This window comes from Narcine bancroftii, chromosome 14, assembly GCF_036971445.1.
Source record: "Narcine bancroftii isolate sNarBan1 chromosome 14, sNarBan1.hap1, whole genome shotgun sequence".
Classification (NCBI taxonomy): domain Eukaryota; kingdom Metazoa; phylum Chordata; class Chondrichthyes; order Torpediniformes; family Narcinidae; genus Narcine; species Narcine bancroftii.
In genome coordinates, this window is record NC_091482.1 from 33512896 (window position 1) to 33539784 (window position 26889).

General features: G+C 42.7%; 1 protein-coding gene across 5 annotated transcripts in view; it reads left to right on the top strand.

The window, feature by feature from the left end:
• Positions 1–6427: 6427 nt before the first annotated feature.
• LOC138749418 (general transcription factor II-I-like) overlaps positions 6428–26889 on the top strand; it is a 188504-nt gene continuing 168042 nt past the window's right edge. Inside the window, exons 1-4 of one of the 5 annotated variants that reach the window (XM_069910710.1) lie at positions 6428–6570; positions 8166–8304; positions 20551–20612; positions 25592–25652. The gene's annotated coding sequence lies outside the window, so the exon portion shown is untranslated. The remainder of the gene's footprint in view (positions 6571–8165; positions 8305–20550; positions 20613–25591; positions 25653–26889) is intronic. The other 4 variants (XM_069910708.1, XM_069910709.1, XM_069910707.1 and 1 more) reach the window with 4 other exon arrangements.

The following is a 26889-nucleotide window of genomic DNA, read 5'->3' on the forward strand; positions in this document are numbered from 1 at the left end:
CTGGGTAAGATAATTTTTCCACCATGGGTGGGGGAGGGAGCAAAAAGAAGGTCTGAGAATAGGATCGGTTGACAGAATTCCCGCGGGAAGCCCATTGGGGAGGCAATATTTTTTCACCAGGGGTGGGGGAGGGAGCAAAAAGAAAGGTCTGAGAATAGGACCAGTTGACAGAATTCCCCCGGGAAGCCCATTGGAGAGGCAATTGATGAATTGGGGTGCGGGAAAGATAAAAAAGAAAATGATCCAGTACTGTTGCCACGAGTGGCCTGAGAATCCAATTAAGGGGTCTTCAGTATTTTGGCCAAAATACAGTTTGGATGAGGATTGGGTATATCAGGCACTGAATACGTGGCTTTATGAAAATAGACCCGATGACTCCGAGAGCAGGGATTACGCTGCCTGTTGGTTATTTGTAGAATCGAACCAAATGGTGATGTCTACAAGGGATCCGGCAAAACCTAAGGAACCGGAACCTTCGGTTCCTCTTCCTGAAAAATGGGACCCCTTACAGGCATTACCTCCTCCATATCCCAAGCCGGCTCCTCCGCTGCCCCCTCTTCCTCCCCGCCCACTTTATCCTCCCCTCCCAATGTCGTCCACTTCAACCCCCCCACACCTTGTTAACGAAAATGAACAGAAGAATGTAGTTAGTACCAGATCACAGGCTAAGCGTCCTCCACCACCCCTTACTCCCCAGGTTGGTGACCCAGATTGTACGGGATTGTCGGAGGAACAGTGTGAAACCCTCCGTGAGGAGGAAGCTGGGGAGTTTGATTTGAGTCCTAGACGACAGAAGGGGGACCCTGCCCTACCAGGGGGTCGGGGATCGGACCTGCCCCAGGCGCAAATGTGTCCCCTTCGTGAAGTTCCCCTGGGAGTTCCAGGAGGTGCTCTAACAAGTACGGAAGTGAGGAATTTTAAACGAGAAATGAAGTCCTTGATAGAGGACCTCCAGGCCTGTGCAGAACAATTGGATCAGTTTTTGGGGCCAAATATTTACACCTGGGATGAATTAATGTCCATATTTAAGGCTTTTGTTTACTCTGGATGAGAGAGGAATGATTAGACAGGCGGGAATTAGAGTATGGGATCAGGAACACCAAGGAGGTCCAGGAGCTGTGGCGGGAGAAGATAAGTTTCCCTTGGTGAATCCAAATTGGGATAAAGGAACTGCTGAAGGCCGAACTCGAATGGAAGAATATAGGGTTAATTTAATAAAGCGAATGAGAGAGTCGGTACCCAAGGGGCAAAATTTTAAAAAGGCATTTGAAGTCCCTCAGGGCCCAGAGGAGACTCCATCAGCTTTCTTGACTAGATTACAGGCGGCAATACAGCAATATGGGGGGGGGGGTTAGATATAGAGTCGCCGGTGGGGGAATAGTTAGTTTTGACAGGATTTGTTACAAATTCAGCCCCAGACATAAGAAAGAAACTCCAAAAGACTGAAAATTGGCATGAACAGGGATTATCACAACTTCTACAAATAGCCCAGACAGCTTATGTTCAGAGAAGTGAGGATAAGCAGAAAGGAAAGGCGAAGATATTAATGCAGGCGGTAAAGGAAGTCATAGATGGACAGCAGGGAAGTCAAAGACGTCGGACCAACGGTCCAGGCGGATGGATGGGAATGAGAGAAAGAGGAGGGCCAGGATTTGAAGGATGGGATGAACCCCAAGGTCCCCGTCCACAAGCAGGAGCCCCAAGAGGTGGTTCCAATAGAGGATGGCAGACAGGGCCCAAGGTTTGTTACTATTGTAAAAGAGAGGGACACTTTAAGAGGGAATGTCCCCAGAGGATTAGGGACACGCGGTCCTATGTTTTGATTGAAGAGGAAGATTAGGGAAGTCAAGGTTCTCTCGTAAGGAGTGCCGTGGGGCTGCGTGGAGAACCATTAGTAAACTTAAGCATAGGACCCCCACAAAGAGGACATGATTTTTATGGTAGATTCGGGTACAGCTCGTTCTAGTATTCTAGCCAAACCCAAAGGAACGGTGCCTAATGGGAAAGTAGTTATTTCAGGGGTTGGGGGATCGGATTTTGAGGTTCCAGAATTAAAAGGCCTCAGAATACAGATGGGAATAAAAGTGATAGAGGGAGATATTTTACTAGTTCCCCAAGCAGGAGTCTGCCTGCTGGGACAGGATTTGCAAGATCTATTGGGTATTGGGACCCGGCCTCAAGGAAAGGGAATTGGGGTCCAGTTCTACACATTGACACAGGAAGACCGCAAGTTGGTTGACCCCAGGGTATGAGCAAGGAAAGGAAATAGAGGGGGGAAAGATTACCTTTGGCGCACCCATGACTGTCCATACCCCCACACAGTTAGAACTATTCTGTTACAGCGTGCGGGTAGATGGTTGACTGATTCGAGAATTCTAAAATATGAGGCAATTTTGATGGACCGAGATGACTTGACACTGGTTACTAATCGGGACCAGAACCCAGCTGCATTCTTAGTATCTCCGTCAAGTGAGATGGCCTATGATCAGCTGGAACATGAGTGCTTGGAAATAATAGATTTGCAGACTAAGATCCGGAGCGATCTAGGGGATGAGCCTCTATGTGAGGGAGAGAGATGGTTTATAGATGGTTCTTCTCGTTGTATAGAAGGAACCTGTTACAGTGGATATGGCGTAGTGGATGGAAAAGATGGTTCTGTTATCGAAGCTGGTCGCCTCCCCAGTCTCTGGTCGGCTCAGACATGCGACTTATATGCGCTGTGTCGAGCCCTCCAGGGGCTACAGGGGAAAGTAGGAACAACTTACACAGATTCTAAATATGCTTTTGGAGTTGTACACACCTTTGGAAAAATTTGGAAGGAACGGGGGTTGATTACAGGAAAGGGCCAAAAATTAGTCCATGAAAATTTAATAATCAAATGTTTAGATGCTTTAATGCTGTCTAAGGAGGTGGCCGTGGTCCATGTCCGGGGACATCATATAGGGGAAAGCCCCAAAGCCCAAGGTAACAGACAGGCAGATGAGGTCGCAAAGGAGGCATCCTTGGGAGTAAACCAGCTCACCCACCTGTGTGCTGAGACAGGTCTCTCCTGGCTTAAATGTTTACCCCTGGCTTTGATTCGTATTCGAAACGCTCCCCGTCGTGATATTGCTGTCTCCCCATATGAAATGATGTTCGGCCTTCCCTATGTGGGCTCCCATGCAGACCTCCCAATACCAGAGGAAAACGATCAATTTATATCTAAGTATCTGCAGGAACTTTCCGCCACATTGGCTGATCTGAGAAGAAGGGGGATTCTGGCGCAGACGCCGCCTTTGAAATTCCCCATACATACCATTCAACCCGGTGACTGGGTATTGATAAAGAGTTGGACAGATGTTAAGTTGATGCCAACCTGGGATGGTCCTTCTTTTGTCCTTCTAGTTACAGATACTGCTGTACGAACGCGTGAAAAAGGGTGGACTCATGTCCAGAGGGTGAAACGTTATCACCAGCCCCTCGAGAATATCTCCACTGACCTAGAAGGCTCATATTGGCAGTCGGAGCGACATCCTAGCGACCTCAACCTCACCCTGCGACGAAAAATTTGATTTGTGTATAATAATGTGCTTGTTTGTATTTTTCTTTATTTTCCCCATTGCTTTCGCCTCCACTCTGTCTTTCTCCCAATGTGTTAAGTCCTCTTGGAAGAGGGGCAGCACTTCGAGTAATGATGTTGAGCTTAGGGAGATTAAGTATTTTGAGAAGTGGACGGGGACGAAGGAAGGTTGTGTAGTCCCAAGAAAGAATGACAATTGTTCTTTTGCCTCTGAGACATATACCATTTTTCTAAGTCTAGGAGAGGGTTCTCCCCTAAGTAGGTCAAGAAATAGATTCTTCCTGTCCTGCCCCCCCACTCCCCCGGGACCCTGCTGCACCTCCAAATTAGGCAAACCGGGAGACCCTCTAGTGAAGGAAGTGATTTCACTGTGGGCAGGTTCTAAGTATAGTGTACCAACATGATCACCGTTTCGCCACACGAGTCTCAAAAGAACTTGTATGAGAGGGCAAGAATACAAGCCAATAGGCATAGACTTGGAGATAACCTATAGGTCGATTTACATCCACTTACCGTCCAAGAGCTTGGTGTTCGTAACTGTTGGATTTGTAGCGGCCCAACCCGGAATGGAACTTGGCCATGGTGAGGTGAGCCATTAGATGATCGTACACTTCTTGCCTCCAATCTTTTCACTAGCACTTCTGGTCGATCCCGTGAGTCTTTGAAGTTGGAAAATCATCCATAAGGCTTTGAGTGCTTGGTAAAAGAACACGGCAAGTACACAAAGGGCGATTTGGCTTGCCAGCGCTGGAAAAATATCACTAGTGGAAATTGGGTTCCAACCCCGCCTACCGGCTTCCTGTCCCTTTCTAATCAATCAGATGTTCCCTGTGTACCCTCGGTTCCCATTAATGACACATCTGACCTTGCTGATGTTGAGTTTTGGAATTGCACTGGTTTCAACCCTTATCAGGCTATTCCTGCGCTGACATCCTTCTGGGAAGATTCTAGTCCTTCCGGCTATGCACCCGACAGCTTATATTGGATTTGTGGAAATATGGCTTATACATACCTTGAACCCGACTAGAGTGGGACTTGTTGTATTGGTATGATTCAACTTCTTCCTCCAGATTCCGATGAACATATTTCCACTTGATTACATTCCCCCACACAACGCCGTTCGGCTGAGATCAGCAAATGGGGGGATGACTGGCCCCCTGAACGCATAATTTCATACTATGGACCGGCTACGTGGACACAGGATGGTTCATGGGGGTACCGAACTCCAATTTACATGCTTAATTGTCTAATCCGTTTGCAGGCTGTCCTAGAAGTAATTACTAACCAGACAGCTACTGCCTTAGATTTGTTGGCAGAGGAACAACAGCAAATCTGGGCTACCGTTTATCAGAACCGCCTAGCCCTGGACTATTTATTGGCTGCAGAAGGTGGTGTGTGTGGCAAGCTGAATCTCTCCAATTGCTGCCTTACAATTGATAATAATGGACAAGCTGTTAAAGATATCTCTTCAGGTATACGGAAACTCTCCCATGTGCCTGTGCAAACATGGCACCCCGCCGTTGGCTCATGGTTGTCTAAATGGTTTAGTAGCTCCTGGTCATGGATACATTCAGCACTTATCTTCATTGTCTTTATACTTCTTGCCTTAATACTGATCCCTTGCATCCTTCCTTGCCTCCAGTGTTTGGTTAGACGAGCCATTCGACAAATCAATCCCATTATGGTTCTGCAACAACAGGATTATGCTGAGGCGTCAGAGAACCTTCTGAAACTATGGGAAAAAGAAACCTCTATTATTTAGACAGGTTTGAAAGCGTAGCTCTTTTTAAGGGGTGGATTGTAGGAGTTTAGAAACAGTTATTATTTTAATTGAAGGAGTTTAGAAATGGTTATTTTAATTGCAGGAGTTTAGAAACAGTTATTATTTTAATGGTAGGAGTTCTGAAACAGTTATAGAAGGTAGAAAGAAAAAACAAGGAAAAAGCTAAAATGTTATTTGTGTAAAATGGCACATGAAAAAGCAGAACAGAGTAAACAAGATAACAGAGGAATTTAAGCAGACATAGAAATATGCACCTACACACAAAGAGCTTGTTTAATAGGGGGTGGGGAAAGGAGGTGTGAGCACAGGATAAGAGAAAGTTGGAGTCAGTCAAGAGTCAGAGGGAAAAGTGCCAAACCAATCCAAGAAGGACAAATGTAAGACAAATTTAAGGGGAGGTGAAGTAAAAATTGTATAAAAACAAAGAGGCTTCCCGCCCTCTGGGTACTTTCCCGAGGTAAGGGGAGACTACCCAACCTTGCAATGTTGTAAATATAAATAAATGTTCTTTGTTCTCAACTTTTGTCTCGAGCACATTTTGTGAATGCGAAGGCACTTCTTACACCCTGAATCCCTCTTTCCACCTTTTTTACATTTAACAAACACATACCCCACTTGAGTGAGCCAGATGCCAAATGATCATTAATTCCAAGCAAAAGATGCCAAATTACTTATCTGCTTAAAGAGTTTCCTGAGATTGTTACATTCTGCAATTAAATATCATAAAAATGATTGAAAGTGATGCAAGAGAAAGTGAAATCATTCTATTAAGAACTTTCAGTCTGCCTTAAAAAGGATAATTATAGCATCATTAGTTATGATCGAAATAAGTTGGTACATGATCCTTTCCCCCTGCATTTTGCAGCAAGAGCTGCCGTTTTTAATCCAGGGCACCAAGCGGCTGCACAAACTAAACAGAAACCTTTCTTATCTTTTTTCCCCAATCAACTACAAGGTATTAACAGCCTAAAATGTTAACCGCATGGCATTCTGGGGATTGGAGTTCGCGGCCCTCGTTTTGGAAGAAGGCCGGGAGGCCACGAAGGCCGCGCAGGACTCCATGACCCGGCATGCACAGGACGCAGCACGCATGCGTTCTACCTTCGCACAGGCTGAAGGGAACAATAGGGACAAGGTTCCGTCAGCTGAGCTGGAGTTCGCCTGGGGTGCGCGATTTTGGCTTTTATTTGGGGTTTATTGCAAAGCCGGAATTTTGTCTGGAGTTGAGGTAACCGATGGCCGTGCAATAACATTGTGACAGATGATTCGATCGCTGTTCCCCCCGACTCGAATTCCTTTCCTTTCTAGAATTTTCCACCGGCGGCTGCTGGGAAATTTTCCGAGTGTGTGCGCGTCGCCACTTTCGCGGGGACTGGTCTTGTGCGCCTTTCTTCACCAACCTGCCAGCTCGGGGGTGGGGGAGGGGGCGAATACCAGCGGCAACCTCGCCGTCCTCTTCCCTCCGTTGCAATGGGCGAACCGGGCAGCGTCGACGAGGTGAAGCGACGCGGGTCGAGCGGCCGCTTGCCCTCGTTTCGCTGCCGGCGGGCGCGCGGGCCGGCTGTGGGGCGGAGGGATACACGGCTCCCTTCACTCGCGGTCCCCGCGGAGATTCACTCGGTCACAGGCGCTTCCGCCGCCCCAACCGGGCGGGATTTCTTTTTTGCAGTGGATGCTGTTTGTATTTTCTTCCAGCGGAGCGTTGATCCCGGCGTCGTTTTGCGGCAGGATACATCAAGCAAACGGGCTTTTTGTGTGTGTGTGGGGGTGGGGGGGGGGGTGGGGGTGGGGGTGGGGGGTTGGAAATAACGTACCCTCAATGACAAATTCTATTGTTTTTTTTTTCACGGGTGAGCTGTTTGTAGTCTTCAGGTTTTTTTTGGGAGGGGGGGAGTTGGTATAACCTGCATTGCAGCGAGCCCAAGGTGGTGGTTTCTCGTGAACCTAACTTGCCGAGCGCTTCTGTTCCTGACGGTCAGTTGGTTTGTCCAACAGAGAGCCCGCTGGCTCTGACGGAAGCCCCGGCGTAGCCAATCAGCACCTGGGAGGTGGGACCTCAATTAGCAAAGTTAGGCTGAGGGGAAAATCTTGCCAAAGGGCACTAGAAAAGTCAAACTGGTTAATTACAAAAATCGCTGTAGTGTGAACGAATTTTTACCCCCTTGTTTTTCACATCAGGTTTTAATATTTGGTTACTTTTTAAAAAAATCATAATTCATGCTCCTGAACATTTTGCAGTAATTCTGTATTAACAATTTCATTTTCATAGCATCTAAAGAGTAAATAATAAATATTTTAAGAATTTGATTGCAGAAAAAAACATGACCAAGGAGTTATTCATAAATTATGGTGATCGTGTGATCTGTAATGGATCTTTATATATTTTGGTTAATGTTAAGCTATATATCCTATAAATATTGGGTATTGTAGTGGGTTTGGAACAGAGTTACACGCATCCAATACGATACATTCAGAAGTGAGGTCATCTTTCAGAGTTGTGATGTCTGCAAGCCAGAGTTAATGAAGGTCGCATGGTTTCTAAGAAATGAGTTGGCAACAAAGATTCCAGAAGATGATCATGTGGTGTCCACGAATTTAGACAGATCTCATTGATGATGTCACATGATGTCAGAGAACTATATACTGGAGGCAGAGACATTTTCATTAGAAGAAACACTTGATCTCCTGAAAAGACAAGACTTGCATTATCCTTATCACAGGAGTTGCACAATATAACTGGCTTTTAAATAAGACCACTTCTGACCTCTGAGAATTAAAGTTTACAAATCCTTTGAAAAGAATCTGTGTTGTTCTTATTAACAGAAGGAATACCCAGTGGGTTTTTAAAAGAAAATAGGCACTCCCACTGCTCTTTTAAGAAAAGTGGCAGCCTCATGTGCCCAGAAGATGGTCACTCCTGTTTGAAGAATATCTCTTTGAAAGACAGCTCATCAAGAGACTTGTGAGTTTAAAGTGATCTGAACATAATGTTTAAAAGTGTTACATAATTACTTCTGAACTGCAATTTAAAAGGATCCTAAAGTCAAGAAGATGTTTGAAACTGGAGTTTAAAATTGACTTTTCAGAATCAAGCTCAAACTGATGGTTTCGGCTTATCACACACACTCTCACTTTAAAGGTTAAAACAGGGTGAAACCATGTGGTGAGACATACCATTAAGTAGAGAGATTACTCAAAGTTGACACTCTGGAAAAAAAGGATGATTAAGAGTTATGTGATTGGGACACTTAAAGAAACAGGATTGGTTATTGACCAACCAACCATCTGCTGAGCACAGAGGTGAGCTGATTCTATGTGAAATAGACAATTTGGTGGATTTTCCTTGTCGGGAATTATTGAAGCACTGTGATCATTGTATTGGTCATTTTGATTGACCCATATCTGGGTAAAGGGAGCAGGAGAATTCATTTGGATCGTGGTCATTTTGACTGAACTGTGACTGGGTTGTTGAAGTTGTATGTTTCTTTTCCCCTCCGCAAGGAAAAGGGGAGTTGTGACAACCATTTGTATGAAAGGACATTTCTCTGGAAGCAACTGGACAAGGATTCGTGAGTTTTCCGTAGTTTGATCACTCAGTCTCTCTCCCCTCCTTTGTGATTACTTCTGACATAAGTTTAAAAGTCTTGAGTTTCAACACAGATTTTCTAAGACAGAATTTTGAATTGACTTTCCAGAATTGTGCCTAAGCTGTAATGGTTTGGGTATCACTGATAAAGTTATGTTATTTTTAATCTGTATTTTTATATATTATATTTTAATGGGTTACCTTGGAGGTTGGAGAGGGAAACCCACACATGACACCATTTTGAAGCAGACGTAGAGGCTATGTCCAGAAGCCATAAAAGCCTTATTATTGTTCCATTGAAAGCCTAAATGTTTGCTAAGAGAGACAGCCTGTCTGTTAGTTTAGAGCTGTAGGCAGTTTGTCTATTGTTCAGTTGAAATGCTAGAACAATGGACTGTTTGCTTAGAAAGCACCTGCTTTTGGGGAAATGAACCTGAAACATGCATTGCTCAAGTACTGAAGTGGCAGCACTGCTGCTGGTGCAGACCCATGGGGAGCAGAGATGCAGTGCACCGTGGGTCCAGCCACTCAGTCAACTGCCATTGGCTCTGCACGGTTTTAAAAAATCTGTGACTGCGGGCCTGTGCCTAAAATGATAACGCTTATTGGCAGCAGCCACCAGAGGCTGCAGACTCTGTTGAAGCGGAGGACTGGAGCAGGGCACCAGTGGACAGGAAGATTACTCTCTGCCCGTCTGAAAAGGAGCGAAGGAGATGACCACAGTGACGGACCAGTGTATGTGGCGCTTTGCTGGCGACTCTTGGTGAGGAACCCACTGAAGCTGTGGTCTGCTGGAGACTGCTGTCGGGAGACTTGCGCTGGGCTGCAGACAGCTGGAGACTGGCTGAAGGGGTACCAGGTATTGGAACTAGGAAGCGAGAAGGTGCTGAGAGTGCGGAAGGTTCCTGATCGTGTTGGAGGTTTGGATCTGGAGCTCAGGTTACCAGTGGTTTGGACTGGACTATGGGGCTGTGGAAGCACTGGAAGCAAATCTGTGGTGACTCTGGGGGGACTCTCTTTTGCTTGTGTCTGATTGTAAGTGGCGCTTAGGCAATTCCTGCCTGTGGCGAATCTGCCTTGCAGCAGGCAAAAAGAAATTTCATGTAATATGACACTGTTTTATTACTATGGTAACAAATTGAAACTTGAGCTAATCATGTGATTTAAAGACACTTGAAGACATTTTTAGTATCAAACCAGAGTCATCTGTGGACAGAATTAAAGTGACATTGGGAGAAGATGGTCACTTCTGCTGTTTCTCTTTGTCAAGAGAGAGCAGTAATGACTGAACCATATCTGAGCAAAGAGAGCATGATAATTCTTGTTTCTGGATCATGACCATTTTGATGGTTACTTCATTTAAAACCCTTGCCTGGGTCTGTGAAAGCATCGTGGAGGTCACAAGTCTCATAATCCTTATACAAGGAACGGGGGAGCTGTGACAAATCATTTGTATGAAGAAACATATCTCTGAAATGAACTCAACAGGAAATTGTTAGTTCTGAGAAGTCTGACTCAGTGCCTCATCTGCCCCATAATTACTTTTGAACATCAGTTTAAAGCTTCTGAGTTTCAACTCAAGATTCCCAAGGCTGAACTTTGAATTTTACTTTTCAGAATTGTGCCTAAGCTGTAATGGTTTGGGTAATCCATGCACACACGTATATACAGTGGCGCTTGGTTGTGGTTAATTTTAGAGTTAAGTAAGATATTATTAATAAATATTGTTGTTTTAAGATAGCATTGTCTTGGTGAATTTCTATTGCTGCTGACCTATGAAATAACAATCACACACAGATGTGTATATTTGTACATAGTTGGGGTTAAGTTAACTGTTTTATTAGTAGTTATTAATAAGTATATTTAAAAAACAGTCTTGGTGAAATTCTATTGCTGCGGGTCTGCGAAGTTACATTGGTAAAAATGAAGATGTGAGACACCAGATGTAATCTGGAGTGAAGGTGAACTGCTGAAGGAACTCAGCGAGTTGAGCAGCACCTGAGCTAAAATGTTGAATGTCCCTTTGATTAAAATTTTACGGTGTTTAAACAGTGAAACTTGCCATTTTCTCTTTGCACATAAAGTTTTGTAAAGTGCAATAAAAATACTTTAAATTGAACTGCAAATAGCAATGAAATATTCTTTGATATCGCCAGGCTCCAATGTTCCATAATCATGTTCCATACTTCAGTGTTCAACATGTGTACAAGAGTGACAGTACATTTGTAACACTTTTTGACAGTGGTACACAAATTTGTCTTTTGCTGTAAAGAATGCATTTTTTTCCCCAGATAAATATTCATTGGAAGGACAATAGAAAATTTGGGAATGGGAAATATAATTAAACATTTACCAATGGACAATATGGAAGAGTAGCTACAAATGTGTTAAATATTAGACAGCTTTTAGTATTTGCACTTAAACAAGGTCCCTAAACTTAAATAGGACATTACATCATATATCCACTGTACATGAGTATCTCCTTTCCATTTCAATAAAATAGCTCGTCTGGGTATCAATGAAGTAGAAGCTATGACTTTTTCCTGAGATGCCGATAAAGGTTTATGAGTCATGAGAAAATTAATCTTGAAAATTGTTTGGACATATGAGTTCTATGCACCACCTTAAATTGTAATTAGCAGTGTCTTGCATAAACTGAGAGTAGAAAACCAATCTTCTGAAAATGTTATGTTCAAGTCTTGTTCCAAATATCTCTTGATTGCAGCCATTGGGACTAAATTTAGTCCAATAAATTATAAATACATGTTATTAATTCACCATGGAAATAAGATATTATTAAAAACAGATTAAGAATCTAGTGTTAGAAATTTGCAGAAATTCTGAAAGTTTGGAATTAAAATGCCTCATTTGAAATTATCTGAAAAAAATGCCCATTGGATAGACTAAATTTAGCTGGTAATTGAAAGAGGCAAAATTATTTTAAATAAAAAGATACTTGAAACTTTGAATACCTTTTCTATGCCATTCTTTGAAACCTGCATCCAACAAGATGGTTATCTATAGTTGGACTAGCCAGTGTAAAAAAAACATTAATTCCAATGAATTTCCTAAACTGAGCCAAATTCGCAATCTATTTCTCATCAATGGATTATTTGTTAATCTGGAAAATGGAAAAAAAAATCCTAAAATGGCCAACATAGATTTTTTTTTTGGTAAACTACAATTACATTTCAGCCCATGAGGGATGATTTACTGATATATCCAAGTGTAATAATAAAAGTAAATTACGTATATTAATTGCCCAATAGTAAAATCTGACTGTGATAATCCTCCATTTTGTGTGATGTTTTGAATATAGGTTTATTTGTATGTGGTTTATCCCACTGGTAAACATATGTAGAAATAGATGAATCCAGTGAGCTGAAAAAAGTTTTGGGGATCAAAATTGGTAACATTTGAAAAAGACACGAAAATTTAGGTAAAATATTCAGTTTGATTGAATTAATACGTTCCATCATTGTAATAGATAAGGGAGAACCACCCAATAATGATTGTTTTGTAGTGTGCGCACAACTGCAAAGTTTTGGGGCATGGGATTTCTATACTGCATGGTGGCCTTGTTGAGAATCGGTAGTCGCCATATGGCCTCCACCTTCCCCCACCCCCCCTGCTTTTTTTGGCGGAGGGGTGAGGCCCAGGGATTGTCAGAGTGCTGCAGACTCCCAACTCCTCCATTTTTAAACTCCCTTTGCTAGGCTGAGCTTTTCAGGAGGGAGTCGGTGTGCCCTGGTGTGGAGTGGGGGGCCTTCAGTCAGTATGTGGTGCCTTACCCCGTGCTTTATCTTGGCTGCGGAGAACTGTGGCATGACTATGGAGGGGAACTCCACCAGGACGTGGGTGAATTCATAGACCGAAAGTGTTATAGAGTCAAGGTGGTGAGTGGGTAGTTTGGTTCCCCCCCACCCCCCCCCCCCCCCCAAGAGGTAGCGTCTGAAAAGTTCTGATGTGTACCAAGTGCTGTCTCTTGAGGTCTACAAGTAGGCTGTTGGCACGAAGGAACTCAGCCTCCAAAAGCAGTTGCGACACTGCCTCAAGGGTAAAGGTCCATGTAAACAGACAGTTGCTGAACCAAAGGTGGATGGTGCGGGTACCAAAAGCCCAGATGGAGAAACTGGGCCCTGCTTGCTGTTGCAGGTGTCGAGGCCTACAGGGAGCAGGATGCTTATCTCGGCGCTGGTGTTGACCAGGAAATGCATGCTCAACAAGGAGACCCAAATGTAAAGGAGGCCATCACACAGGCCAACTACTGCAGCCATCAATGAAGGTTGGCCAGGGCGTTTCCCGGAAACTGGCAGGGTGGGCAGCATCAGCGGGCCACTGCACCAAATCACTGATGATAGCAGAATTGTCCTGGGGTATTAACTTTCCTCTCTGGTCTTGGCTGTTTGTGGGGCTTGCTGATGTTGTCTTTGACGGTGCTGGTGCCCTTCTTCAATCTCCAGAGCCTGTCCACCGGGCCGCAAATTTCCAAGGTCTCTGAAGTCCTTGTCCATGAGCAAGGGTCAGATATCCTCGGGCAGCTGCTCCAGAAAGATCTGATTGAAGAGCAGGCAAGGCTTGTGGTCCTCAGTTAAAGCGAGCATTCCGCTCATTTGGGCGGATGAGGCCCTGGCCCCCAATTTGTCCATATGCAGCATTTGGGCAGCATGCTCGCGCTGGGAGAGCCCAAAAGTGCAGGTTAACAGTTGTTTGAGGGCTGTGAATTTGCCTTGTCCGGAGGCTGCTGTAGGAAGTCTATGACCCTTGCTGCTGTATCTTGATTGAGTGCGCTCACGACATAGAAGTAGTGGGCGTCGAAGCTGGAACTGAGCCTCGGCCTGCTCGAACCACACATCTGACTGTGACACACAAAATGTTGGGAGCCTGAGTGAGATCGTGTGACTGGTTGCTGGTTCTGCCTGGTCTGTCATCTTCAGGTCCAACAGCTGGTTGGACCTGTTGGGTGGTCACCAATGTAGTGTTCGTGCTATGTGGCCATGGAGAAGAATGACTTGAAGTTGAGACTGGTTTATTGCTCTGGCCATCACGTTTATACGAGCCCCAGGCACTGACGTCCAGGCCCCGTGTCATCGGAATGCCGGCCTGGAATTGGCCAGCATTCCTATCATAGTACCAGCCTTCCCGCCATGCAGGAGGTCACCTGGGACGATGGCCGGAGTCACCCCCAGGTCCGCGCGGTTGCTGTGTTCGTCAGCCATTTTGTGGGCCGGTCCGTGTCTATGCGCGGGCAACTATAATACCATTAAATTCTCACTGTCGAATACAATATCAAAAAGCAAAGGACTTGAGGGACAACCCTACCTTGTTCCCCTTTTGAGATTAAACATAGTCAATTGCTTTAAATTTGAGTGGACCAACAGTTTAGGGCATAAATATAATAATTTAATCCATTTAATAATGTGGACCAAAATTAAATTTACCGAATGTAGCAAATAGATACTTCCATTCAACTCAATCAAACGCTTTTTCAGCATCTAATGAAAGAACACATCAAATCAATTGGGTAGAGTGCATATATAGAATATTCAGTAATTGATGGAAGTTATAATAATGATTTTTAATCAAACCAGTTTGGTCTGGATCTATAATAAATAGAAAAAAAATTTCTAATTTATTTACAAATTCATATATAATAGGCATAATCAGAAATAACTTCTCTGATACTCACATGCTTTAGAAATCGATTATCAATTAAAAATGTACTCAGTTTTCTAGTAAGAACGACGTGCATTAGATAAAATCCGATATATTAAAGATAGAAAGTTTCAATTTATGAAATTATGGGGCCCATTCTTAGAATTTTTTTATATTGGAAGAAGAAGTAATTACTATATGTTCCGCTGATTCTTTGCCTGTTCCCTGGGGTTGCCAGTGATTCCATACTATTGATTTTTTAAATGACTAAACATGCATGCAGACCTTGACTTCTGACCTATGTGAGTTACGTCCACCTGCAAATTCGACCAAAATTTAAAAAAATCTTTATTAAAACATAACATGTAACATAACAACAATTACAGCATGGAAACAGGCCATTAGGCCCTTCTAGTCCGCACCGAACCAAACACCCCTTTCTAGTCCCACCTCCCTGCACAATGCCCATAACCCTCCATCTTCTTCTCATCCATATACCTGTCCAACCTTTTCTTAAATAATACAATTGACTCCGCCGCCACTATTTCTCCCGGAAGCTCATTCCACATCGGATTGCTACCACTCTGAGTAAAGAAGTTCCCCCTCATGTTACCTCTAAACCTCTGCCCCTTAATTCTTAACTCATGTCCTCTTGTTTTAATCTTTCCTCCTCTTAATGGAAATAGTCTATCCACATCCACTCTGTCTATCCCTTTCATAATCTTAAATACTTCTATCAAATCCCCTCTCAACCTTCTACGCTCCAAAGAATAAAGACCTAATCTGTCCAATCTCTCCCTATACTCTAGATGCTTAAACCCAGGTAACATTCTGGTAAACCTTCTCTGCACTCTCTCCACTCTGTTTATATCCTTCCTATAATTAGGCGACCAGAACTGCACACAGAACTCCAAATTAGGCCGCACCAACGTCTTATACAATCTCAACATCACCTCCCAACTCCTATATTCCATGCAATGATTGATAAAGGCCAGCATACTAAAAGCCTTCTTCACCACCCTATTCACGTGAGTTTCTACCTTCAGGGAACGATGTGCCGTTACTCCTAAATCTTTCTGCTCTTCTGTATTCCTCAATGCTCTCCCATTTACCACGTATGTCCTATTCTGATTCTTTTTACCAAAATGAAGCACCTCACACTTATCAGCATTAAATTCCATCTGCGATTTTTCAGCCCACTTCCCTCTGCAATCCTTGAAAACCTTCTTCATTATCCACTATTCCACCTATCTTAGTATCGTCTGCATATTTACTAATCCAATTCACCACCCCATCATCTAGATCATTAATATATATAACGAACAACAATGGGCCCAATACAGATCCTTGAGGCACACCATGGTCACCAGCCTCCAACCTGACAGACAATTATCCACTACCACTCTCTGGCCTCTCCCTTTCAGCCAATGTTCAATCCATTTGACTATCTCAAAATTTATACCTAAAGACTGCACCTTCATAACTAACCTTCCATGTGGTGCCTTACTGAAGTCCATATAGACAACATCCACTGCGCTACCCTCATCCACATTCCTAGTCACCTCTTCAAAAAATTCAATCAGATTGGTCAAACATGACCTTCCTCCCACAAATCCATGTTGAGTGCTCCTGATCAGACCCTGTCTATCCAGATGTTTATAAGTACTATCTAAGAATTTTCTCCATTAATTTACCTACCACAGATGTCAAACTTACAGGCCGATAGTTGCCAGGCTTCCTCCTTGAACCCTTTTTAAATAACGGAACCACATGCGCAATGCGCCAATCCTCCGGCACTATCCCCATATCTAATGACATTTGGAAAATTACCGCCAGAGCCTCTGCTATTTCCTCCTTCACTTCTCTCAATGTCCTGGGGAAGATCCCGTCTGGTCCCGGAGACTTATCCACCTTTATATTCTTCAAAAGCCTTAAAACTACACCTTTTGTAATCTCTATATTCCCCATATTTACCCAATTTGCTTTTTTTTATCTCGCATCTCCCAATATCCTTCTCCTTAGTGAATACTGTACAAGTACATATTTTGTATTAAAAGTACTGTATACAGTGGTCCCTGCTCCTGGCAGTAGCCCGAGGTCCCGTTCCACAACTTATGGCCAATTCTGAGTTACAACCAATCCTTCGGTCCCCATTATGGTCGTAAATTGGAGACTATCTGTATAAGGTAGCCTTGACTAAAGGTAGGGAATAGATTAATTTATAGATTTTTTGTTTTTTTTCTTTAGTTTATCAAATTATTTCAATAAAAGGTCTGACATGGCTGCATATTACCAACAGTTTGAGATACTAAAAGTAACTTGAAGTAGTTTTATATATTTTTTATTCCTTTTCTTTTTGTGTGTTTACTTGTAAAAAAATTAATCACTATGCAATTATCATTATTTAAGTAGGCTTGTATGTTAAACTCAATAAAAATATTTTAAAAGGAAGAACAACTTTCACACATAATTTGAAGAAGTAACAGGGTGGACAAGGGTTTGCTTGCTTGCCGAAATTAAAAAAAAATTTTGAGGATTCTTGTGCACTTTATTAATTTTCTTTTTGTTCTCTCTGTATTGTAGTCAGTTTGTGTACATTTCTTTATTTCTTTACATGTTTTACGCTGTGTACAGTTCATTTTTTACACGACCAATTAGTGGTGATTCTGCCACGCCTGCAGGACAAAGGAATCTCAGGGTTGTATGTGATGTTCATGCACTCTGACAATAAAACTGAAGTCGGATTCCCTCTATCATCATTGGCCAGATGTGGCTCTCTCTGCAAGTCCTGATCTATTGCAGTACTATGGCTCAACTCAGTGGAGACCACACCTTGTGCGTGATTCCTCCAGCGATCTCCTCCGGAGTAACCTGGCGTGAAGCGATGTCCTGGACTTGGTCCAAGTGGCTGAGAGAGAGACAAATGTGGTGTGCATTGATGTTTTATATGGCATCTGACCAATAATGCATTTATTTAAATGAGCCAGTGGTAAGGTGTGCACTAATGGGTGGCTGGAATTTAACCTTGATTGGCAGGTGATGCGTCCTCCGAATAAGTTTCAGACAGGGTGCTCATGTGACCACCCGCAATCCGATGTGTGCTTCTCTACAATCCACATATAACACCACCTGACCCATTATTTTTCCATCAGCAGTTGTTTTTAAAAGAATTTCCCTTTTAGAATGAATGGAAATCTTTGGCTTGGCTTCGCGGACGACGATTTATGGAGGGGGTAAAAAGTCCACGTCAGCTGCAGGCTCGTTTGTGGCTGACAAGTCCGATGCGGGACAGGCAGACACGATTGCAGCGGTTGCAAGGGAAAATTGGTTGGTTGGGGTTGGGTGTTGGGTTTTTCCTCCTTTGCCTTTTGTCAGTGAGGTGGGCTCTGCGGTCTTCTTCAAAGGAGGTTGCTGCCCGCCAAACTGTGAGGCGCCAAGATGCACGGTTTGAGGCGTTATCAGCCCACTGGCGGTGGTCAATGTGGCAGGCACCAAGAGATTTCTTTAGGCAGTCGTACCTTTTCTTTGGTGCACCTCTGTCACGGTGGCCAGTGGAGAGCTCGCCATATAACACGATCTTGGGAAGGCGATGGTCCTCCATTCTGGAGACGTGACCCATCCAGCGCAGCTGGATCTTCAGCAGCGTGGACTCGATGCTGTCGACCTCTGCCATCTCGAGTACTTCGACGTTAGGGGTGTAAGCGCTCCAATGGATGTTGAGGATGGAGCGGAGACAACGCTGGTGGAAGCGTTCTAGGAGCCGTAGGTGGTGCCGGTAGAGGACCCATGATTCGGAGCCGAACAGGAGAAATAGACAAAAATTAAACTAAGTGTAAAGAGTGTTGATGGTGTGACTTTCTCTATTTAACAGTGGCTATCTCTGCCAGTTCTAAATAAAGCAAGAGTTGCAGATGTACATTATGTCTCAGTCTCCAAACCTCATAGGGTAGATTTGCTGGCATTAACCTTGTTGACATTACTCGTTCATCTCTGAAGCTTCACATTGATTTTATCCCCTCCAAAAATAACCCAGCACATACAGTATAAAATGACCTATGACACACAGAGCACCAAAAAACCCAGAAATACAGGACAAAATAATTCAATATAGATAGTATCATGTAACCTAAGAGATACAGGACCAATTAACTCAGAATATAAAGTATCAAATAACCCAGGAGGAAGTGGCTTCTAACAATTTTTTGTGGAAATCTTGAGATAGCTGTCCAGACTGACTCATAATTTGGAGGTGAGTTTAAGTTTTGCAGTGGTTTCCATTGATACTGTTCCTGAAATGCTGAATATTCTTATGCATTGTGGCTTGGATGTGACTTCAGACTGGCTCTGTTCAAACTTTTAAAATGGCCTACCTGGTCCTTAATTCAAGGGTGGCCTTGTCAGGAGCACCCAAGGGCGGCATGGTAGGTGTAGCAATTAGTGCAATGCCTTTACAGTGCCAGTAATCAGGACCAGGGTTTGAATTTTGTACTGTCTGTAAGGAGTTTGTATGTTCTCCCTTTGTGTAGGTTTTACCTGGGGGCTCCGGTTTCCTCTTGCCACTTAAAATGTACCGGGGGTGTAGGTTTTTAAATGAAAAAAAATAAAAATTTGTAAAGATAGCCTTGCCATTTTATCCTTCCATAAAAATGTTTTCACCATCCTTAAAAAAAATTTAAGGGAATCTTACAAGGGATAGATTGAAATAAATACCGAATCCTCAGAAAGATATTCATTTTAATACAATTAACTCTTCCTATTAATGTAATTGGTAAATCTTTCCATCAGTTCAAGTTATTTTTAATTTTAGAAAGTAATGGTAAATAGTTTAATTCCTATAAATGACTATAATTACTATCTACAGTAACACCTAAATTCTTAATTTGATCCGACCATTAAAATTTAACATGTTTACAAAAAGAATAATCCATTGCTGATAATGGCATAATCTTACTTTTTTCCACATTAATTTTATAACCTGATATTTCATCATACTGTTCCAGTCTGTCATGTAACCGCTTCAAAGAATTCTCAGGTTCTGTTAAATATATCAAAACCTTATCCGTAAATAAATTAAATTAATCAGATTTCACCTTAATACCTTTAATATTACCATCTTGCCTAATCATCTGACCCAAAGGTTCAATAACTAATGCAAAAAGAGCTGGCGACAAAGGGAAGCCTTGTCTAGTTGATCTATTCAATGTACAAGGTAAAAATAGCTGTCCATTTGTCACAACTCTAGCAATAGGATTTTTATGTAAAGCCTTAATCCAACCAAGAAATAATGGGCCAAATTTAAATTTCTCTAAAACTTTAAATAAAAAAAAACTCCACTCTATCAAAGGTCTTCTCTGCATCCAATGAAATAACATTGGTAGGTTGGATCCCTCCTGAGAAATATTCATAATGTTATCTGTTGAATAATGATTTTTAATAAATCCAGCCTGGGGTGTAGGTTAATTAGGTGCAAATTGGGTAGCGTAGACTAGAGGGCTGAAATGGCTTATTACTGTGCTGTATTTGTAAATTTAAATTAAAAAAAATCTTGACAATAAAACAGTATAGCATAGTATAGGCATTTTAGTCCACAATGTTATGTTGACCAATGTAAACTATTGTGATTAATCTACCTCTTCCCAACCTTACAGCTCATGAACCTCTACATTTCTTGAATCCATGTGCCTATCTAAGCCTTGTGAGTGAATTAAAAATTAAAAAAAAAACAATTTAAAATGAAATGTGCTGAGGATAGTGAGGTAGTGCAACATCAATAAAAAGTAAAAGGTGGTTGATGATTCTGGCCTGAACACACAAGGGATCAACAGATTTTTTTTTGTTTACATTTTTGATTTGCATATTTGTGATGAATCTTTTGGAGGCAAGTCAATGTGTTGCAATTGTTTATTAGATTGGTTCTTTTCATTATCTTAAGGTTGTAGTCTTTGACCTGTTTGACTTTATTCACAGATCTGAAAAGGAGAGGGGACTCCAATTAACAAGATTCTAGAGCATTAGGAGGAAGAAATAGAGTAAGTTTTTGGAAAAAGCATTGCTTATACAAGTTTTGTTTTCATTCTTGTTTGTAAAACAAGAAATAAACCTGTAGAACATGTTAGTTATTCTGGGTGGGGAGAGGGGTGTTTATCTTTAGTTCTGCAGGTGCCTGTGCCTGTACATGTATTTTCATTATAACATCTTTGACCTTCATATATGTTTACAGCAGATGATATACTGATATTTTATAACTGTATTTCATCTAAAGATATATTGTATTAAATGGTCTATTGACCCAAATTGTCTTTTTGCTTTGATTATTAGAGTTTTAGTTTTTATGTTGGACAGCTATAAAATATCTTATACAGATTGAGTACCCCTTATCTGAAAATCCAAAATCTAAAGCATTTTGAGCGTCGACCCAACGGCACGTGGAAAATTCCACACCTGACCTCACTTACCCATGTGAGACTCTTACGCTCTGTTGGTGCCTATTGTGAGAGATTGTTGTATTTTATATTGTATATAGATATGTTTTAAAGGAGATTTTAGGTGTAGGTCATATACAAACACTTCAAAACAGATCTCATTTAAAATACCGGAGCTCTGCTCAAGGCAGACATCCCGGATCCGAGTGCTTTTGCAAAAGCTTTGGAGTGCCAATAGAGACTTCACAAATGGATTGTTGTTTTGGAAAGCAATAGATGAACTTGGAGGATTAGGTTCGGAGCCGCAGGCTGTCTGAGAGCAGTTTGCTATTCTAAGAAGATCATGTGGTTTTACAAGCAGAAGGAGTCAAACCGGTTTCTCTGAGAGAGAGGAGAGAGAGGTGGGAGAGAGAGAGAGAGAGAGAAAATTCAGTGCTAAAGTTGAATAGCAGCAGTTGGGACTGGAACAGGACAAGCTGACAAGCTTTTGGAAAAACCCTATTTTGAAGATGTGTTGTGAGTTCTTAGTTCAGCCTGGTCAAAGCCCTTGTGGTTCAACAAGAGGAGAGGATTGGCTGTTTTAGTTTCACTTGAAATAAGTGAAACAAAAAGGAACTCTGTGGTGACCTGAAAGAAAGAGGTTATCATCTGGAAAACCCTGATGGGGCAAGCTTCTTTGGAAAGACACTGACATGGCTGAAAACTGACAAGAACCTTCCTGAACAGTAATTATTTTCCTTTCAAGCACCAAAGCCTGGTGAACTTCATAAATGTTAAATTCTGTGCACAGTATAAGAATTGCCTGCAATCAGTGAACTTGGAGGAATGAGAAGTGAGATCGGTCTGTGAATCAAAGAACTTTTCTGAACTTAGACACACATTATTAGAAGGGGGTTAAGTTAATAGTAATAAGTTAAAGTTTGATCCTGTTTTCAAGTTTAAAGAAAATTAAAAGCAACTTTTCTTTAAATAACCATTTGTCTTGTTGAATTTTTGTTGCTGTTGGGTTTTGTGGTCCTCTGGGCTCGTAAAACTATTTGTTACCAACCATTGTCACTGACAGACCTATGTGGATTACTCACTGTTGTTTGCTTATTCTCTGTTCTGTGGTACAAAGATTCCCTGCAGATACCCCTTATGGGTAACAGTGATAAGAAAAAGAGGAACTGTTTAAGTTTATCTATAGCATAGAAAGTAAAGCTGTTGGAGAAACTGGACATCACTGTAAGTGTGAATGACCATCATTTATGATGAAGAAACAGAAGGTTGGTGGTCAAGTGCCATTGATCAAAAAGGCTGCTTTATCGTGGAGGGTATGAAACTGCTTGAGTGATGTTTGACAATACACAGAAGTGCTTGAGAAACTCAGCAAGTCGTGCATATTCCTTGACTAACAATTAGATGTAACCAACATCTCTGGCCAGAGCCCTTCAAAGTGTGAGTAAAAAACAGGCTGGTGCCTGAATAAAATGATAGGGGAAAGGACAGGGAAGGAGCATAGGCCCACAGGCAGAGTGGATATGGGTGGAGGCAGAAGAGGAAACAACTGAGAAGTGATGGAATGGATAGAGCTACATTTATCCAAGTAAGTGCAGAATATACTGTCGAGCTTCTGATTTGTACTTTGTAGATGGTGGCAAGATTTGGGTTGTCAAAGGATGAGTCTCTTGCCTTGCCTTTCACCACCTCCTGCAGCTACAATATTTTTTTGGCTTCGCAAGCCTGACAGTTTTATTGTATTTACAAAACAGAAAATTCAGAATTTTGCTACTGTCGAAATAACATACCAGGATATTGATGATGGAAACGGTTATAATGCCAATGAATGTCAGGGGTATTTTTTTGAGGACATGAACACTACCTGGTTAAGCAGCTTTGTCACAGTCTTGCATCTGATTTCTGGTGGAATATAGTAAAAGTAGGAACCGAAACTAATAGCAAAGTTTAAAAAAAAATCATATAGGATTGAATAGTTGCTACCCCTCAATCATCAGGCTCCTAAATAACACTCATTTAGAGATTTCTTTAAAGACACTGATTTTACTCATTCTTTATTACTGTACTGTATTTGCTCAGTTAGCTTTACATTTATTTCTTTTGTACATATTCCTTCCTGAATTCAGTTTAGTTACCGATAATTATAAATTCTGCCTATTATGCAGGAAGTAGAATCTCAGGTTCTTTGTGATGTCATGTATTGTATATACTCTGACACTTTTGAACTTTGATCATATCTCTACAGTACGATTTGGCCATAAATGGTGGTGAACAATAAACAACTTAATTAAAAGTGGTATGAAAAATGTGCAATCTAAAAGTCTCCACTTTTGATCTTTTATGACGGAAGAAGGTCGAGAGGACCAGGGGCCGAGATTGCTATTTTTGCAATGATTTGCTGATCTCATACTTGGTCCTAGTAAGAGCAATAACCCTTGGCATCGTGTAGATAGATGTAGAGCATGTGGATTTGGGGATAGTTTATTGATAGCTGATAAGCAAATAGAAATCTATAGAAATGGACAGTTCTTGGATTGGCAAGCAATGTCTTGGAGAGCAAGTGCCAGGATTGGTGCTCTGGCCCCCACATATTCATCATTTTGAATGAGACACTATTTCTAAGTTTGCCATGACAATGTGCAGTGAGGAAGTTTGCAAATAGGCATGGTGAAAAAAAAGAGGGCATACAACATGCAGATGTGATTAAGGGATTGGGTTTCATTCCTAGGAAACGGTCCATACTGCAATTTTTTATAAGGCCAAGTCTCATAATCTGTTCCTACTCCCAAGAATTGGAGAAAAGGGTGAGATCAAGGGTATTTAAGGCCTTTAATCCAGGTCTTTGCAAGAAGTCCAGGTATGACTTGCAGAAAGCTATCTCAGCAATAAAGAGGGAATTTCTGAGAAAGCGAGAGACGGGCAGATAGTTGCCAGCTATGGCAGGGATTGCAAGCCATTACATCTTACAAAGCGAGGTCAAACACTGTAAGTAGCTGTGACGTTTCTCTGTCCAATTGGCCGAACAACTTTAATGCCCGCTTTGAGAAGGAGAACTCAACAGTGCCTATGATAGTTCCTGCAAAGGTTGAGGACCCTGTGATATCTGTCAGGCCAACTTCAGAACATCATTCAAAAAAGTGAACCCTCACAAGATGTCAGGCCCTGGTGGTGTACCTGGGAAAGTACTGAAAATCTATGCCAATCAACTAGTTGGCATGTTCACAACATTTTCAATCTCTTATTGCAGCAGTTAGAGGTTCCCACGGTGCAAGAGGAGCAGTGAGCTGCCTTATTGACTATCGCCCATTAACTCTCACATCTACTGTGATGAAGTGCTTTGAGAGGTGGGTCATGGTCAGAATTAACATGCACCCAATTCAAGGATTGGATCCACTGCAGTTCGCCTACTGTCACAATTGCTCTCAGCTCGGCTCTGGGTCACCTGGACGACAGGAACACTTAACAGCTGCTCTTCATTGACTACAGCTCAGCTTTAGCACCATTATTCCCTCAGTGCTGGTCAACAAACTCCAAACCCTGGGCCTCTGCAGCTGAATCCTCAACTTCCTCATTGGAAGACCACAGTCCGTACTGATTATCAACACGGATGTACTTCAAAGATGTGCGCATAGCCCACTATAAATGGGGGCTGTTCACTACACTTATGATCTTGTGGCCAGGCGCAATTCATATGCTATCTACAAATATGCTAATGACACCAAGGTTGTCGGTAGGATCAGACAGCAATGAGGAAGCGTACAACAAACTTCAACTCAATGTTGGCAAAACCAAGAAGATGAGTGGACTTCCAAGAGGAAATCAGGAGAACACAATCCAGTCCTCATCGAGGGATCAGCAGTGAAGAAGGTCAAGAACTTCAAATTCTTAGGTGTCAACATCAATGAAAATCTGTCTGGAGCATCCATGTCAATGCAATCACGAAGAAGGCTCAGCAGCGGTTATACTTTTGTGAAGTGTTTGAAGAGATTTGGTATGTCACCGAAGATACTCAGACTTCTCCGGGAGAGCACTGCCTGGTATGGAGGTGCCTGTGCTCAGGAAAAGAAAAATCTCCAGAGGGTTGTTAACTCTGCTCTTGGCATCACTCCATCGAGGACATCTACAAGAGGCATTGTCTTTAGAAAGCAACCTCTATCTTCAAGGATCTCCACCACACAGGCCATACCATCTTCACTCTGCTACCTTCGGATAAAAGACGAACACTCAGTAGCACAAGGACAGCTTCTTATTGCTGCCATCAGATTTCTGAATGAATAATGAACCATAGACGCTACCTTGTCTTTTTCTTTTTTTTGTGCACTATTTTTATTTATGTTGTCTGGTTGATACTGATATTTGCTCTGAGATGTTGCTGCAAAATAACGCATTTGTGACATGTTCGTGAGAATAAATTGTGATTCTAAATTTGTTTATTAGTTTACTTTATTCCACATAGATACTGAGAGCATATTTTATTTTAGAGAAAGTGAAAGCTTGCAGAAAAATACAGCCTGAAGTGATTTGAGGGTAGTTATGCATGAAACCAGCATCTGCTGGTTGTAACACTCTCTCTCTCTCGTGTCCCTTAGGAGCTAAATACGGTGGAGTTGTACTCCTAACAGTTTGGCTAACGCCACTCAGAGCCCCAAGGTAAGCTGCGCTTCCGTGAGATGAGATGTTCTGGGACTCCAAACTTGGACACCCAGATGTTGATTAGTGATCTGGCACAGGTCTCTGTGGTTGTGTCGGTCATCGGGACTGCCTCTGGCCTCGTGGAGCGGTCAACTATAGGAAGATAGTATCTTGTCCCCTTTGGAAACCACTCGTGGGCTCACAATGTTGACGTGGCTGAACCTACGCCGTGCTGGCTCAAACGTCGGGGGAGGTGCTTTAGTGTGGGTTGCACCTTGAATGTCTGGTGGAGCCTGCAGGTCTTGGCCCACTGTAATTCTGATGGCTTGATGCTCCAAGTTGTGCATCGCATTGAAGACATGCCGTCTCCATGCTGCTGGCACGATGGGGTTGGGTTTGTCAGTGGAAACATCACAGAGGCGCATCTGATTGCCAGGGGCAAGGACGACATCCTCCAGCTGTATCCTGCAAAGCGCTGTCCTGCATGCCGGGATCTCAAGGTCATGTTGTTCCCTGGCTAGTGCTGAATAGTCTATACTCTGGGATAGGGCCTGGACAGACTCAATGGAGAGTGCATCGGCCACCATGGTGCTTTTGCCAGTGATGTGTTGGATGTCCGTGGTGAATTCGGATATGCAAGAAAAGTGCCTCTGCTGCCTGACCGACCATTGCGGAAGGTGAAAATTGGTGGTTTGTGAACTGTGAAGACCTTGAATTGTCTTCCATCCAGAAAGTATCAGAAGTGCCTTACCGCCAGATACAGCACCAATAGCTCTCAGTCAAAGGTACTATATTTAAGTGCAGGTGGCTGGAGGTGCCTGCTTAAAAATAAAAGGCCAGGAGCTGCCATTGATCATCTGTTCAAAGACCCCTCCGACCGCTGTGCTGGAGGTATCCATCATGAGGGAGGTCGGTACCTCCAGCCTGGGGTGAATCAGAAGGATGGCTTTGACCAGAGTGTCCTTCGCCTTCTTGAATGCCTCAGAGGCCTCCCTGTTCCAGGCAATGTTTTTGTTTCTTCCTGCCATGAGCACGAAAGGGTGCTATGATCTGAGCTGCTGCCGATTTGAATCAATGGTAGAAGTTAATCGTACCGGCGAACTCCTACATCCCTTTACAGTGCGAGGTTTTGTGAACCGCCGAACAGCCTCCACCGTCTCGGGCAGTGGTTTCGCCCCATACCTGTCGATCCAATACCCCAGGAGGTCAATTGTGTCCTGCCCGAACTGACACTTGGTGGGGTTGCTGATCAGCC